General features: G+C 42.9%; 1 long non-coding RNA gene across 2 annotated transcripts in view; it reads left to right on the plus strand.

Annotated features, from left to right (window-relative positions):
- The window catches only part of LOC133501735 (uncharacterized), a 31,188-nt gene extending 15,396 nt beyond the window's left edge, over positions 1–15,792 (plus strand). The window contains exons 2-4 of one of the 2 annotated variants that reach the window (XR_009795262.1): positions 6,325–6,499; positions 14,278–14,859; positions 14,961–15,791. This is a non-coding gene — a long non-coding RNA (uncharacterized LOC133501735). Of the gene's footprint in view, positions 1–6,324; positions 6,500–14,277 lie in introns of both variants that reach the window. The other variant, XR_009795261.1, reaches the window with a different exon arrangement.
- The last annotated feature ends 1,935 nt before the right edge of the window (positions 15,793–17,727 follow it).

The following is a 17,727-nucleotide window of genomic DNA, read 5'->3' on the forward strand; positions in this document are numbered from 1 at the left end:
GTCAACTGAGCATCAGACTGCATGATTGTGACGTTAAACAGAACAATAGCCAATTAAGAAATTCCCTGCAGCTCACGCTGCTGCCGGACACGAGTAGAGCAGGCACTGGTTGTTTGGAGTGTTTGCCCAAGGTCCCCCTCCCCAAACCCCACTCACCCACCCACCTCGCACACCAAGCATTGCAGCTAAACTAAACACAACTGGACAATCAGGGTACAAATGACAAATGACTCTTGCATAGTTACCAACTGACTACAATGGAAGATGTGGGATCCTTGGTATTCCGATGGGAAACGTGTTTTGAAGCACTACATTATATCATATTATTTCATTGAAAAACAAACAATATGCCATGATTTTCACAGAAGAAGTGGATCGCTTTGGCTGTTGTACCCATATTATAATACACGAGTGAGAATAATTGAGAGATTGGATATTTGAGAGTGTGTTGGCAATGATGGCCCCATGAATTGACTGAACTTGTGCATTTCAGCTGCAGAAAGACTCCACGCTTTGGTTTGTCATCTCAGGTACAACTGAAATTTGAAAATCTGACATTGCTTTTGAATTGTGGTTCAACACAATTATTCTAACGTGCCCGGCCTTCTGAATTCCACCCTTGAATATAAAGTTAGTGAAATAATGACTAAAAGCAGCGTGTATAAAATCAGATCCTATAAGGCAATACCGACGTCACAACGCTCCATTTGCTTTTTTTTTTCAACTCCTTGATATTGATGATTGCTGTGTCATAATAGTAAAGGTGACTTGCAGAGCTCTGGCAACTATAGAGGAATAAAGTTGATGAGCCACACAATTAAGTTATGGGATAGAATAGTGGTTTACCCAACTCAGGACAGAAGTCAGTATCTGCGAGCAACAGTATGGTTTCATCCCTAGAAAGAGTACCACAGATGCATTACTTGCCTTGAGGAGGTGAATTGAAAAGTACAGAGAATGTCAGAAGGAGCTACACTGTGTCTTTGTGGATCTAGAGAAAGCCTATGACAGAGTACCAAGAGAGGAACTGTGGTACTGCATGCGGAAGTCTAGTGAGGCGGAGAAACATGTTAGAATAGTACAGGACATGGATGAGGGCAGCTGAACGGCGGTGGGATGTGCTGTAGGTGTGTCAAAAGAGAACAGCGGTGAGATGTGCCGTCGGTCTGACAGAAGAATTTAAGGTGGAGGTGGGATTGCATCAGGGATCAGCTTTGAGCCCCTTCCTGTTCGCTGAGGTAATGGATAGGCTGACAGATGAGGTTAGACTGGAATCCCCTTGGACCATGATATTCGCAGATGACATTGTGATATGCAGTGAAAGCAGGGAGCAGGTCGAGGAGCAATTAGAAAGATGGAGTCATGCACTGGAAAGGAGAGGAATGAAGATTAGCTGAAGAAAAACAGAATATATGTGCATGAATGTGAGGCGGGGGGGGGGGTGATGCTCCAGGGAGAAGAGATAGCAAGGGTGGACGACTTCAAATACTTGGGGTCAACAATCCAGAGCAATGGTGAGTGTGGTAAGGAAGTGAAGGAACAAGTCCAAGCAGGTTGGAACAGCTGGCGGAAGGTGTCTGGTGTTCTATGTGACAGAAGACTCTCTGCTAGGATGAAGGGCAAAGTGTATATACAGTGGTGAGGCCGGCCATGATGTACGGGTTAGAGACAATGGCACTGAAGAAACAACAGGAAGCAGAACTGGAGATAGCAGAAATGAAGATGTTGAGGGTCTCGCTCGGAGCGAGCAGGTTGGATAGGATTAGAAACGAGCTCATTAGAGGGACAGCCTAAGTTGGATGTTTTGGAGACAAGGTTCGAGAGAGCAGACTCCGATGGTTTGGGCATGTCCAGAGGCGAGAGAGTGAGTATTTTGGTAGAAGGGTGCTGAGGATGGAGCGCCAGGCAAACGAGCAAGAGGAAGACCAAGGAAAAGGTTGTTGGATGTTGTGAGGGAAGACATAAAGACAGTGGGCATTAGAGAGGAAGATGGACAAGATCGGCTTAGATGGAAAAAGAGGACATGCTGTGGCAACCTCTAACGGGACAATCTGAAAGGAAAAGAAGAAGAAGTCAGGTGAGCTGAAGCCAATGCCTGCTGACTTTTAGTGAGTGACAATGTACAAACTGGGTATGGTCACCAGCCAATCACAAGGCACTTATAGATGAACAACCGCACAGTCGCATGCACACACATGGACAATTCAGAGTCTGGAATGTGTGAAGAAGCCGCAGAACCAACGCGAGAATGCAAGCGCAACACAGGAACCCCGTAGCCAATTATCAAACCTTGACGCTGAGAACTCTGAGGCAGATGTGCAAACCACTAAATCCACCATGCTTCGACTCTATCATTATTACTGGCAACGTTTCTACCCTTGCCGCCTCCCCCAGGGCTTAACCTTACTTGTCCCTGAAAATTGCTCAACTAAACTCATTATTTTCTTAATAGGACCCATCCAACGTGTTTTATGATTCAAGGACGCAGACACCAAAGGCCTTTAGGGTCCAAGGGGCTTGCATGCCATTTAACGAAGCAGGAAGACGGACACCTGTCTTTCCCGGGGGCATCTGTGTATAGACCACGGCGGTGTGTCTGCGATAATAATCTACATTTTCATCCACCACCAAGCCTCAAACACCTAATTCACAAACTAAGAATAAAAGTCACTGCAAGTTTAAGACGGATGACGGGGATAATTAGTTGTACACAATTGCAGAAAAGCCAGTTCATTGTCAAGATCGGAGGATTTTAAAATTGCATTTGTGTGAGGCAGTTGGAGGCCTTTGCGCCTCTGATTTTTATGCATCCTCCATTTAATCTGCCATTGTAAAGGGACGTTAAAATACATTCCAAAGGTGGAACCAATATTCTTCTTCAGCAAGGCACTTTCCTGGCACTGCGAGATTTCAGTCCATCAGGGCAGTGATTCTCAAAGTAAGGTACTGCGGGCTCCCGCTGATCAATTGGTATTTAACTTGAACGTGTGATACATTTGTATTCAATAATGATTTAATGCCGGGTGGCAATAAATCAGGCTAAAATCGGGGGTGAGGCAGAGTGAGAGAACGGTTGCACACTCACTGTTGTTTAACCTAATGTGACAGTGTCGGAATAGATTTTAAATCAAGAGCTCAACTTTTGTAATGCTACGTACTCACCGGACCCGTTTTGGGTGTTTCAGGCGGTGTGGTTAGATACAAGATCAATAGGATCAATGGAAGTCAATAGAAACTCAATTTTGTGAAAATGCACTTAAATGTATGGTTAAAAAAAAAAAAAATCTTTTCAAGGTAAATTTTAAAAAAGTTTTTTTCTCATGATTATTTTCAGATTTTTATTGCTGTTTGGTTTTGCTTCGTTTCTACACACGACGTGTTGGGATCTGGACTTTTGGTAATTGGTTGATTATGCATGACAATCTGTTGGAGACCAAATTCTTGATTAGTTGTAGGCTTGCTAGCCAATCGCAAGGCACATAGAGACAGACAACAGTCGCACACCTAGGGGCATTTTAGAGTGTCCAATTAATGTTGCATGTTTTTGGGATGTGGGAGGAAACCCACAGCAGGATTGAACCTGAGACCTCAGAATTGTGAGGCCAACACTTTCCGCCACTGTGCTGCCATTTCCATAATAGACAACTATAAAACTGAAGACTGAATTTCTTGGGGAGGTGACATAAGACTAAATTTTGCTCTGGAACTGCCTTCCATTTCCCTCTCCATGACGCGTCTATTAAAGAGCAAATAGTTTTACTTACTATATTTTAGTTGGATTTAGTACTAATAGAGTGACCTTGAACATCTCATTTTTTCTTGTATGACAATTAAGAACGTTATAATGCGACTTACTCTTTTGATTGTACAGTTAATTTTTATGATTGTGACAATACTCAACCACACAAATGCTCACCCCCTTCCCCCAAATTTCAAAATGAGAGCACATTGGAGGTTGCACTGTACAAGCAATCTATTCCCACTACATGGAGACAATCCAGCTGCAAACGCGCTGTTTTGAATCCCCGGCCAAGCCTCAGAATTTGATTGAAATCAAAACGGACTTTCACTCGAATCAATACACTCGGCCAAGAAGAAAAAGCAGAAGAATAGTGGCCTTTTAATTATGCCCCCAGGGAATAAGACATCATTACGTTGCCAGTAGATTACTTTAGTTAATCAACTTTGGAGCTTTTTACCGGACGATATTTCAGCGTCTCAAAGGTAACCCTGTCCAAAGCAATCATCGCAGTCTTAGAGAAGACAACTTTCCCAACAAACTTCCTTTGCTCGGTCACCTGCAGTGGGACTCGGGACCCCTCTCGGTGCCCACCCCCCAGCACTTTCTCTGACATCAGCGAGGCCCCCGCATCCCTGGGAAGTTGAGCATGTGAGTTTCCCCAGGTCATTAGGGGGAGGCTTGAAAAGACTGTCACCAGGAAGGAGATAAGCCGCGAGGGGCGCAGTAATAAGGCCCTGAATAATAGCCCCTCTGTAGCGAGCCACTCAGGACACAGACCTGGGGATTAAAGGGAGACTGAAAAGGAGAAAGTCAATGGACCCCCACAAAATATGAACCAGAGTGCCCGTGAATAGCCGAGGGGGGGATGGAGGGAGTTATCAGTATTCTGTATTCTGTATTCTGGGGGGTGCATCAAGGTTCCATGTTTTGAAGATTGAGAACTCAAAAGTGCTGATGAAATTTGCTCATGTCAACATTTACCGTAATTTCTAGGCTATAGAGTACACCTGATTATAAGCCTCACCCACTACATTTTTAAAGGAAGAAAGCATTTTGTACATACACAAGCCGCACCTGATTAAAAGCCACATGTTCCCACATTGAAACCGGAGATAATTTACAAAGAAAGATGGTACACAGAAAGTTTTCGAATTTTTAATAATATACCTTAGCTTTTCTTTCAAAACAGTGCCTGTGAAAATACCGGTGAAATCACTGAGACGCGGCAGTAACACAGCAACACGTTAGCACAGCATAGTGCTAACAGAGCCCATTGGGAAAAAAAAAAAAAAAAAACATACCGGTAAAAGTCACTGAGACGCAGTAGAAACACAGCACCAGCACGTTAGCACAGTGCTAACAGGGCCGGTTAAAAAACAAAACATACCGGTAAAAATCACTGAGACCCCGCAGTAACACAGCTGCAACACGCTAGCACAGCGCTAATGCTAGCGCAGTACTAACAGGGCCGGTTAAAAAAAAAAACATACCTGTAAAAGTCACTGAGACGCAGCAGTAACACAGCAGCAACACGCTTGCACAGCGCTAACGCTAGCACAGCGCTAACAGGGCCATTTAAAAAAAAAATAAATAAAAATACCAGTAAAAGTCACTTCCTCGGCACACATATTCCACCGGTCTCACACTTACCTTTTCCACTCGATTGCCCCCTTGTGGCAGTTAGAAAAAATGCATAAATTAGCCGCATTACCGCATGAGCTGCAGGGTTGAAAGCGTGTGAAAAAAGTCGCGGTTTATAGGCCGGAAATTACGGGAGTAATCTATACACTGAGTGCATGTGCCTGAAAGTTGTACTGTACAGAATGTGATCATTTGTGCAAAAAACAAAGACTGATGTCCACAAGGAGGACCAGTTCTTTCCACTATAAAACGGATTCTAAGATGAAATTGGATTGAATTTGATATCAAGGTTGAGTATGAATCAATGTTTTTCGTGTCACACATTAGCACTGCACATAAATATTGGAGAAAAAAATTCTGTGAAATGTATTGCACATTCAAGTTACAGTAAGTGAAAATTGTACCAAATCTTTAAAATCTAATTTTGAAAAGAAACTTCTTAAAGGTTAAATGCAGATTTTGACTGCAACCACATTATGATAGTAAAACTGTACGATATTAACCATGTGAAACAACAAAATGGCATTCCGTAACGTTTCTAACGAGTGATGAAACGAATGGAAAAGTCTGTAATGTGGAGGTGTGTCATATTCTTCTTCGTCATCCTTTTCTGCAAAAGCAAAACATGTCTGCTCGATCATAGAACCTTCGCTAGCGAGTCAAATTATGACGATCAACAGAAACGAGTTGCTAGGCAGATTTTACGAGGCACCATCTCACCTGCCCAAAACGCCCACTAAGATTAGGATTACAATCGAATCTTCACTCTGTATTCAATATAAAATACATTATTCAAAGAAAGAACTGTTTTTTGGATAGATTTTAAATAGTAACATTTTGTGAATTGTTTCATGTTGTTTCATGTTTTAGAATAATATCCTTTTGTGTTGAAATATCGCTAATAATTGGATTTTTAACAATTGAATGTTATTCTTTTGCAGTTTCCCCCTTAAGGATGCCTGTTGTTCGATTCTCCCGTCATGTGGCCCTGCGCCTGGCCGAATGGTGCCGGTCCAAATACGTCCAGGTGCACTTCACCAGTAAAGACCGTCGAACTGTACTGTACTGTATTGTACAGTACTCACAAAGCTCAAGGGGCATTGGGCTTCCCGCCAGGTATTGAACCACACAAAGCTCTCTCTAATCTGTCAAAAGCAAACTTGGTTGTCGGGGACGCACGATAAAACACACTAAAGCAGTCAAAAAGATGAGGAAAGGGACGGGGTGGGGGTAGGGGGGGGTCCATTTATGAGCTTTGCTTTAACTGATGAGCTGCCAAGCGATTAGGTCATCCCATAAGACGCAGTGAATAAGTAGTCTGGCCACGAAAAACCGTGCGGATTCCCAGAACGCGCGCCGTGTTGTCAGACGTTAACACGAAGCAGACGCCGAAGGGCGAGCGAGCTCAGGTGGGCCCCGGCCCGTCTGTGGGGGGGCCATGTGGGCTCCGTCAAGGTAGTCCTTAACAGTAATTTGACTGTCAGCGCAAGACCATCCCTTGATTTTGATTCATATCCAAGTAGAAGATGTACGCGCGCAACTATGCAATACAACAGCGGACCGAGGAAAACTCCATCCATATACAGACAGTGGTACCTTGACTGATGAGTGACCCGATTTAAGAGATTTTGGAGACGATATTTTGCTCTGACTTGCAAACTTTGATTGAATAATAGTTGAGCCAGCGCAAGCTAGCTCTTAAAGAACGTGACGTGATTTTTCTGTTACTATACTGTAAAGATATCAATTCAAACTTACCTCCTCCAGGTGGGATTTGAATCAGTTTTCAAGACGTAGTCAAGCGACGAGCTAGCACATTGCTAATTTATGTTGCTATCTTATCTAAATTTGGCCATGTGGCTCGCGCCGCCAATTACTTTTGCAATCATTTAAAAGGGTGTTCCACTCTACGAGCACCATGTAAGTCAGGGGCGTCAAACTCCTTTTTCTCGTGGGCCGCATTGTAGTTCCGGCTTCCCTCAGAGGGCCGTTGTGACTGTGAAACGGTAAAAATATTTAATCGTCTCGTCATATTTACATCATCAATTTATGAAATAGTTTTGGAATCAGAAATCAAGGGGAATGTTTTTTCAACTGGTAACGCAAAAATGCTTGTAATATCTCAACTTTATCATTTATGCTAATGACATTTTGAAATTTTGGTACAGATTTTGCGAGATTCATGAAAATTGACACTAGATTTGGGTCCGCAGGCCACATAAAATCATGTGGCGGGCCGAATCTGGCCCCCGGGCCTTGAGTTTGACACCTGTGATATAAGTCAATAAAAGCAGTGTGCACCTACTTTTTTTTTCAGATTGGCAAATGATCAAAACGATGATATGATTAATGTTGTCACGATCAAATCTTTTTAGAATTTTGATTGCCTGAGAGATATTTTGCCGACCAATCACTGCCCCATCCCGCTCACAAATTTTGCATTTCAAAATATTATATGTATATACTGTATATTTGTATTTCCACTTAAAGGGGAGTTCCGCTGGTTTGGATTAACAATGTATCCAATTGGTCATGTGTACTCTATCTTGAAAATGTTACATTAATCCTCTCTCATTTAATGGTGTTTTCAGAAGATTTTTATCGGCAATTACAAATTTTAATGGGCGCCGCTATTTTGGCGAGTCACATGACCTACTTGCGCGAATGTGATATATTACGTGCGCAAACAAAGGCTCGATTATGATGCAACACAATAATGGCCGGTGATGATTTCTCGGATTTATCCTCATCTGATGAAGAAATAGCAGTATTGGTTGATCAGGAAGACGGAGGAATACTTCCATGACGAGCGAGCTCCGGTGGCGGGCTGGAAGCCGAGCTTCGGCGGCGGCGGCGGCAGAGGCCGCGAGCCGAACTTCAGCGGCTGGGGAGGAGGCCGTTGGCCAAGCTTTGGCGTCTGGGGAGGTTGTTAGCCGAGCTTTGCTGGCAGCGGTAGAGACCGTTAGCCGAGCTTCGGCGGCGACATGGGACACCATTTATGCCCAGCGCTGATTTCTCGGATTTATCCTCATCTGATGAAGAAATAGCAGTATCGGTTGATCGGGAAGACGGAGGAATACTTCCATACAGATTTGAACCTGTGGCTGTAAATAATGTTGAATATTCGGATGGTTCTTTGGACGGGAATGATGCGTAGTCTGACGAGCGAGTTCTGGTGGCGGGCCGCGAGCTAGCTCCGGGGGCCTTTGTTCGTCTGAAGAACCATTCGAAAATTATACATTATTTTCATGATACATTACATAGAGTACAAATACAAGATCATTTTCAAGATACAGTACATGTGACATGACCTATTGGATCCATTGTTAATCCAAACCACCGGAATTCCATCTGCCATCTCAGCCCACGTAGTCCACTTTTGTCACCTCTTCCCACACTGCGGCTTTGGTCGACACGTTGTCCCCACGTCCTCTCTCGCTCTCAATGTCAACGTCACCACCACGCACGACGTGAGCCCACCCTACGGCGAACCTCTCACCAACCCTGGCCCTCGGGGGGGGGGTTAGCCCGAGGTTGTTCCGCGAAGCCGAGCGGCGACTCAAAGCCTCCCGCAGCGGGAGACCTCCTTGAAACGGCCTCGTCCGGTTTGCGGCCTATAAGAAGTGCGGGAACCCCGTTGGCCTCGTTCATACTTTTCGGAGCCCTCGCGCCCCCTCCCCTGAACCTGACCAGGAGCAGAGAGCCAGGCAGGGCTGTGAATAAGCACAAGGGAATGAATGTGCAAGTGAATGGGTGGTCCTTCCACCTCGGGGATTGGACTTCTTGGAAGCTGAAAGAGCTCTCATGCGGTGTCACCTCGAACAATAATGTACGAAGAGAGTTCAGACTTGCTGGAAGGACATTTACTTTACTCCCGGTCTCTTTTTGTCAAAAGGGATTTCATCAACTTCCAAGTCTTACAGCTTGTCTCTCCTTGACTCAATAATAAAGAATGGCATCGTCAATGCATAAAGCTCTTTTTTTGTGGCTGAATGTGCACATTCAGTCACTTTTTTGCTCCTTGGCTCCCCGAACAGTTGTAATGTGTAATTCTGTGCATGCCAAGTGACATATCAAACAAGTACTGCGCAGCAGCCGCGAGACCATGAAGATGACCAATGATAGTTTGGTTAAACTGCAGGAAGGTGGGATTTAAACAGAAACCCATGGGACATGGGCCTAGTGGAATAATGCATGTTGTTGATTGTTGATTAAATCTCAGAGTTGTAAAACTTTTTAAAGGTCCCCCAACAATGTAAAAACTAATCTCCTGGAGACCATTATATGAAAGCAACGGGAAGGCATATGTTCATGTTTTTATTCATTCATTTATTTGCATCCCGGCTTACCTTATGCTGATGTTCAATAAATACAGTAGTCTTTTGCTTTCAAAACTGCGAACTTTAGCTCGTGTGCTACCGTATATGAGAGGTGTCCAGGCAGTAGGGGGAGGTGTGGCAATTACAGTCGTCGTCGTTTTTGGAGTTGTTGTTTTTTTTTTCCATCAAAATCTAATAAACATCCGTCCATCAATTTTCTTTGCTACTTATCCTCACAAGGGTCACGGGGAGTGCTGGTGACTATCCCAGCTGTCAGCGAGCAGGAGGCGGGGTACACCCTGAACTGGTTGACAGCCAATCACAGGGCACATGGAGGCAGACAACAGCCGTGCTCACACCTAGGGTCAATTTAGAGTGTCCAATTAATGTTAATTAATGTTTTTGGGATGTGGGGGGAAACCAGAATGCCCCGAGGAAACCCACGCAGGGACATGAAGAAGATGCAAACTCCACACAGGTGGGGCCGGGATTGAACCCGGGTCCTCAGAACTGTGAGGGAAACGCTTTGCCAGCTGATCCACCTAATAAATATAAAGCCAATAAATTGCTTTTATAGACTATATAATTCAGAATCATTATATTTTAAAAAAGTTAGTTTTATGCTCTAATTTTTATTTTATTTTTTAATTTTTCTGTTATTTTGTTATTTTCTTTATTTCATGCCAATTTTCAGTTTCAGTAAAATTTTCATGATTTTACTCTACAAATGTGTTCATATTATTTGATTTTATGATTTTTTTAATACTATATTTAAAGTCAAATTTTCATTTCTCTAGTTCTTGTGCATTTTATTTTACATTTTAATAATTAAGAATTGTAATGATATACCTGTGCAATATATATATATATATATATATATATTATTGTATTTTATATATGATGGTAGGACGGGTTTGGCTGGAAAGCCTTGGCCTCACAGTTCTGAAGTCCCGGGTTCAATCCCAGACCCACCTGTGTGGAGTTTGCATGTTCTCCCCGTGCCTGCGTGGGTTTTTCCCTCCGGGCACTCCGATTTCTTCCCACATCCCAAAAACATTCAACATTAATTGGACACTCTAAATTGCCCCAAGGTGTTTTTGTCTCAATGTGCTCTGCGATTGACTGGCAACCAGTTCAGGGTGTACCCCGCCTCCTGCCCGTTGACAGCTGGGATAGGCTCCAGCACTCCCCGGGACCCTTGTGAGGTTAAGCGGCAAAAGATAATGGATGGATAATGCATAGCAGTATGTGTCCCCTAAAATCCAGAAGCTCTTTGAATGATTTGTGAAAGAACCACGTGCTGTCCCTTGTTATGAAGTTTGCTCTGTGTGAGCATCCAGTCAAGGAGAGCGGGAGGAGGTCACATGATGCTGTCTTAAGCCAGGGGCAGTGGGGCTCTCATTGACTGTTGTTGTGCAAACACAGCCTGCAAAATGCAACACCCCCCCCCAAAAAAAAGGGAGGTGTGGAGGGCACTGAAGCAACCACACCAGACAGATCTATGTCTGTCATCTCATTGCAGACACACACACACACACACGCCTGCTGAGCAGCGTCACGCAGGTTTCATGTGAAGGCGCCTTTGATCAGAGCCGTTCTCAGATCTTCTGCAGCTTGCCCGCCGTTTAAAACTGTTTACACAACTTCAGACTGAGGCTACAATGGGGGGGGCTGCACCCATTCTACGCTTCCGAATAGAAGCCTTCCCGCCGTGGAGGTTTCACCATAAGGTGCGACCCCGTCGCGGGCCGACCAGTTGCTACCTGGGCTTCCGGTATAATCCGACCGCTATCACATTGCAGGATTTAAAAAGCATCAATACGATACAAAAACAAAAAAGAAACAGAAGGCAACTGTATCGCATACATCATCCTGAGCAGTTCAGAATCAATATCTAATAAATCACCAAAAACAGTTTTATAACCTGAATTGATGTGTTTTCCAGAAAACGGTAAAATGATGAAAAATTCTTGCCCTTGCTGTCATTCTTAATGCTCCCCACAGCTTCTACTGGGCAAATTTACATTTTACCTTTGATGTGTTACTTTTTTACAACTTTTGAAAAACCGAAACCTGCTCGGCGAACTTTGGGGGGAAAAAAAAAATTTAAAAGGAAAAATGATCTATTTTTTAAAAGCTATAACAGTAGAGGAAACACATGCAAAAACAGCTGTTAAATGTTATGGATCATGCGTGTATTTTTATAGAAACAACCGAACGCTAACTCATTGTGGCCGTAACTCTGATTGTTCCGGATATTTAAAAACTCCAATGTCTGTTATCTGTTGATGGCGTTCTGATACCAGTACGGTGCCGTGTTGGGTCACCAAGACCCTTCAGATATTGGCCAATACACATTTCATTAACATTATTGTAAAAACACCAAAATGAAATGGAAGACAGGCAAACAACTCTCTGCTTTCCGCTGTTCAGGTCGTGTAGGGAAGGAAATGCTTGGTGCACACGATCATGCGGCGCCCCAGCTACAGCCAGCTAGCTAACGCGACGAAACACAACGCGGAGCCGCGGAGGTGAAAGTTCACTTCGGGTCTGGTGTCGGTCCAGCACAAGTCGCTCATCATTGCACGCGTGGCAGCAAATTTTGACAATTATTGTTACGACAAAGGAAGGATGAGGAGTAATTACCGGGAGAAAAATGAAAAGGCCATGCTAATGGCTAAGCTATCGAGACATAAAGTTGTGAAAAAATTAATAAATAAGTTATTGTCACGTGAGAAATCTCATATATGTTATTCTGCTATTACAAAGTTGATGCAATAAATACATTAAAATATATATTGAAGCCATCATTTCTGAACGATTATGACTACAGATTAATGATTATGTCATGCAATTCAAGAGTACGCAGGATTATTTTCATCCTCTCATAAAATATATTGTTATAACTGTCCTGCGGTAAGGTTCTTGACATAGATGAAAAAATATGTAAACGCAGACAAATTGTTCAAGATGTGAATTTCTTTAGGTCAGGAGCGCTGCATAAATGCATGAATAGTTTACTACTATCTTTTAAAAATTACATTATGTGGAAATTAAGATTTAGATTGTGATTTTTAGTATCACGCATGACTCATGTCGAGGTGCTCCACTTTGTACACTTATGTGTACGTGTACAGAACATGTTTTCTGCCTGTTACGATTGTAGAGAGTTCAAGTTGCTAAGTCGTGTGAACATAATCGGGCGCATCGTGTTATCATCACACCGTGACACTTTTGGAGGGATGCGTGGTGTGCAAAACTTCAGCCACTGCCAAAAAAAGAGGTGACGGCGGGGTTTCGGTGCACTTTAGTGGCGATAAGAATTTTTTTTTTTTCCGCAAATTGTAATAATAATGACACAATAAATTAAACTCTTTCCACTTACACGGACAACTTAAATTACCAAGAAGTATTTATAATTCCAAGTTGGCTCATTTGGGGACAATGCGGACAGCAGACAGGTTAATGTGTGGCCGCAATTGCTTCCGTGTACGTTCCATGGAGACGACTCCGTCCTCTTTTTCCCCAATTATATTTAATGAATGCGAGTTTGTGTAAAACCAGGGGTCATTTGTTAAAATATTAGTATTTGTATTGAATACTAGCTCAAAAGATCGAGGGATTTCAGCAAAGGTTAACATGTAGCCGAATACGCTTCCGCATTCACAAGCTGTCTCGCCGTCTCCCCGTTGAGAACAGATCCAACAACGAAGTATTTGTATGCGTCCAGACTTTTCTACGCTTTCAACTCTTCCATGTAAATCTCGACGATTTTCTCACCAGGTACATGTGTGGATCCAGTTGTCCAAGACAAGTGGAAGTGAATTAACATTCCAATTTCTTATCGGCAAAAACATCAACTTTGGCGTAAAATATGGGTCCTCTATGCCAAGTGTCTCTCATTTTTCCACGTACCTTCGTTTATTTTCACCTTCTAAATGTTTAGCGGCATCGGACAAAACTCTGGGCTTTTTCGTTTTGTCTCATCAGACTTAGCGTTGAACAATGCTTTGTTTGACCAGCAACATGTCCATTCACGTGATCTCAGTGACGTAAGTGCACAAGCTCTATACAATGTGGGCTGAGACCTGGGTCATTTCGGTGTACTGTGACAATGGGGGTTTGGTCCCTCTCAGTGCAGTTTTCTGGGTGTGCTGTCCAATATTTTAAATGCTTTCGGAAGGAGTTAATCGCACAAAACAAAGTTACGACGCGTCAGATTTTGTTTCTGTAACTCAGTATGTTTCCCTCTTCCACTAACACTTCCAATTCCATCACTTCAAAACTTTACTTTGCGCTTGTGGTGCTCTCCCAAATTTTCCACCAGGAAAACAGTCCAAGCCTGCAGCCTAACCTACAGAGCAAAATCCTCTTTAAAAATATGATGGCCTCCACCAATTTTCCTCCTGTTGCCAATAAGGTCAAATATAGGATCTGTGTGAAAGATGCCAAAAGTCTAATGAAGCGAACCCACAGCACTGTGACAGCGGCTGTGCAGTGTGACATCTGAAACAGTCTTATCGCGCAGCATTCTGCCGACACTAATTTTAGACATCTCTCTATCACCTACACCAGGTTATCAGCGCCTGCCTCCGAGCTCCTTCGAGGCCTCGAGATCGGCCGTTTTTCGCTGTGGTCTTCGTCAGGGGACACCTCGGGCACGTTGAAGGCCCGCTTTGACGCTGTCCCTTTAACTGGAGACTGAACAGAGTGTCCTTTTGTGTCCCACCCTCAGCACCGAATCCACTACAAGATTTCAGTTTGTATCGAGAACGAGACCCTTTTATCTTGGTAAGGCGTTACTTTTAGTACCCGCAAAGTGCGCTGCTGCCGTGACGACGGGTGAAATTAAACAACGGCGACTGATCGGACTGCAAAATAAATGTTTAGTCTTAGTTGAGACAGAATACAAATATATGTATGTACGGTATGTGTACCACAAGGCAGAAATTGCAATGAGGTATGCAAATACTGTATATATGAGGTGTGTAAAAACTATATTTGTCCACATTTTATACACAGTGATTTAATTCTGGGAATAATACCTGCACATAAAGATATCTTGTAATTCTTGTAGATATTATTTGTTTATAGATACAATTTTCATTGGCATAAAGCTCAGCTGTGATTCTCAGCGATGGATTTTCCATGGCGACGGTAATGAAAGAGGAATTTGAGGAATTGTGATGGTGTTGAGGTTTTATGATAGATTCATTATACATAGATTTTTTATTATTATTATTATTTTTTTTTTGCAGAACCCTGCTGACAATCTCCAGCTACTACCGCAGAATCAGTAATCAGTCATCATAATATAAAGGGAATGGAGCCCATTACAGCACAGCCTCGGTTCTCGAACAAATTGGTTTTCGAGCGAAAATTCCGAGATTTTTTTGCTTCTGTTTTTGAATGAAAATCAGTACTCGAACGCCCTCAACATAACCCGGAAATAACAGAACCTGCGCGGTCAGACCAGCTGACCCACGACGCGCTTTGTTGTGAATTCCCACCCCGCCGAAAAAACTCGGAAATAACAGAACGCGTGCGGCCCGACCAGCTGACCCACCCGCGACGCCCTTTGTTCTTGTCAATTCGAAGGAACCCCCGAAAAAACCCGAAAATAACAGAACTCGCTCGGCGGTTGATTCGGTTTTCGAACAAATCAGTTTTCGAACCTTCTAGAGCGGATTGTGGTCGAGAACCGTATTTGTACTGTATTTTTATGAAATTGAAAATTCAAAATATATTTTGTTGTGTTAATTTTACAGGTCATCTTTTAACAATGGATTACCCAAAAAAAATAAAAATAAAAAAGGTCTGCTTCTTCAACTGATTTAGAAAAATTTTGCATTGCTGATTTTTTTTTTTTCTTTTTCCTTTTTCTTGTTCCGGTCAGGTTTTTATGGCATGTTTATTAATCATATGTTTCAGAATTAGTTTACACTTAATTGAATAGTAGACTTTGATCAAGTGAACTCACTGTAAATTTCCTCTTTCATCATCATTCAGGGCATGACCCTCCATTTATTTGAACCTTTAAAGCCAAAATTCCTGTACCTGTAAATAAAAACTGTGGTCATAATTCAAAACGTTGACCTGATGAAGCAAACCAATGTGATTTTTTTCTTATTCAATGCTTTTGAATTTTATTCAATTCAATTCAATTCAATTGTCCTAATTAAGATAAAAAAAAATCTTTGACAAATTTGTTGTTGATGGGTGAATCGTTCAGTTTTCTACTAGTTATCGAGTGATACAAAATCATGCGTACATTTAATGTAAAAGTGAATCATCAAAGGCTATCTGCACAGAAAAATACATGGTCATCTTCTTCTTGATGGCCTCCTGATTATTTTAGTTCCCGGTCATAAATAGTACACCAGTTGCCTTGCTCCTGGTCACCCAAGATCTATGAATTATTACTGTCACAATACGCATGCAAACGCGTCGGGTGCCTTCTATGACATTAACGACTACGAATGTCACTTGTGTGACATCTACAACGCTGGAAATGGTCATAAAGTCTCGGAGCGAAGAGGAAATGGTTCAGATACGTTAGTGGGGACGCTGCGGTTGAATCTCATGAATCGCTGCCAGTTTAAAAGTTCACAGCTGTTAATATCCCAAACACTAGGCCAGCTGTCCCCCGCAGAGCTTGAGCCACGTAACACCGCTGAAGGAGTCCACACCGGGAAATGCAAAGTAAATCGTGTGGAGTCGGGCCTTTCCCCGCGGTATGGAACAGCGCAAGTTGTGCAATGGTGAACAATAACAGACAAAACATTTCATCATTTGCAAAGTCGTCATATCACCTTAGAGGTGTTGACCTCATTTCAGCCAGCATCAAAGCTGCCAACTCTGCGTTCCTGCTGGGAGCAACGTAGTCCTGGCAAAACTGGAAGCAAGCGGGAGCAGTCACCCTGCGCTCTTCAACTTGCACAAAAGTTAGGAGTAGTTTTAGACTTTATAGGGGCCACGGGGGGTTTATATTTCCATTCTCAGGAATGGAAGCATACTAAAGCAAATTTCCCCATTTAAATGAATTGAAATGCCACTAATCCGTTCTAACCCCCAAATTACCGCCACCACTTCTTTGTTTTTAAATAAGAAATTAGTTCTGTGTTGTGAAATATACTGCAAATATAAAAACATCCATCATTTTCTTTGCTGCTTATCCTCACAAATGTCGCGTGGAATGCTGGAGCCTATCCCAGCTGTCAATGGGCAGGAGGCGGGGTACACCCCGAACTGGTTGCCAGCCAATCACAGGGCACATCGAGACAAACAACCGCAATCACAATCACACCTAGGGGTGATATAGAGTGTCCAGTTAATGTTGCATGTTTTTTGGATGTGGGAGGAAACCAGAGTGCCCAGAGAAAACCCACGCAGGCACGGGGAAAACATGCAAACTCCACACAGGCGGGTCTGGGATTGAACCCGGGACCTCAGAACTGTGAGGTCAAGGCTTTCCATCTGAACCACCGTGCCGCCGAGTGGAAGCATGTTCAAGAAAATTTCCCCATTTAAATGAATTGAAATGTCACTAATCCGTTCTAACCCCCAAATTACCGCCATCAGTTCTTTGTTTTTAAATGAGAAATTAGTACTGTATTGCAAAATGTACTGCAAATATAAAAACAATACAAAACAACAAAAGAGAATGTAAAAGTGTGTACTTTTTTTAAAAGTGTAATTACGTTGGAAGTCTCAATCACATGCACTGTCGTAGGTTTGTGTGTTGGTGTGTACCTTTAAGGGGTGTGGCCACATGACTGACAGCCTGGAGTCAGACTTTTTGGTCGTTAACTACTCCGCAGGTGCAGTATTAGTTAATTTTCTGTGTTCCTTGCTAGTGTGTTCATTTTATATTTGTGTTTGACTGTTTTTGCCGTTAAAAAAAGAACGTCTGAAATTTCATCTGCGACTGTCGCTTTCTTTCTGTTTTTTCGTTTTTCTTTCCCCAAGTAGCATTTGAAAGTTATTTGTCACTTGAGGTTTGGCTCGGGACACAAAGCAAGAAAT

The sequence above is a fragment of the Syngnathoides biaculeatus genome, chromosome 6 (genome assembly GCF_019802595.1).
Source record: "Syngnathoides biaculeatus isolate LvHL_M chromosome 6, ASM1980259v1, whole genome shotgun sequence".
Lineage (NCBI taxonomy): Eukaryota > Metazoa > Chordata > Actinopteri > Syngnathiformes > Syngnathidae > Syngnathoides > Syngnathoides biaculeatus.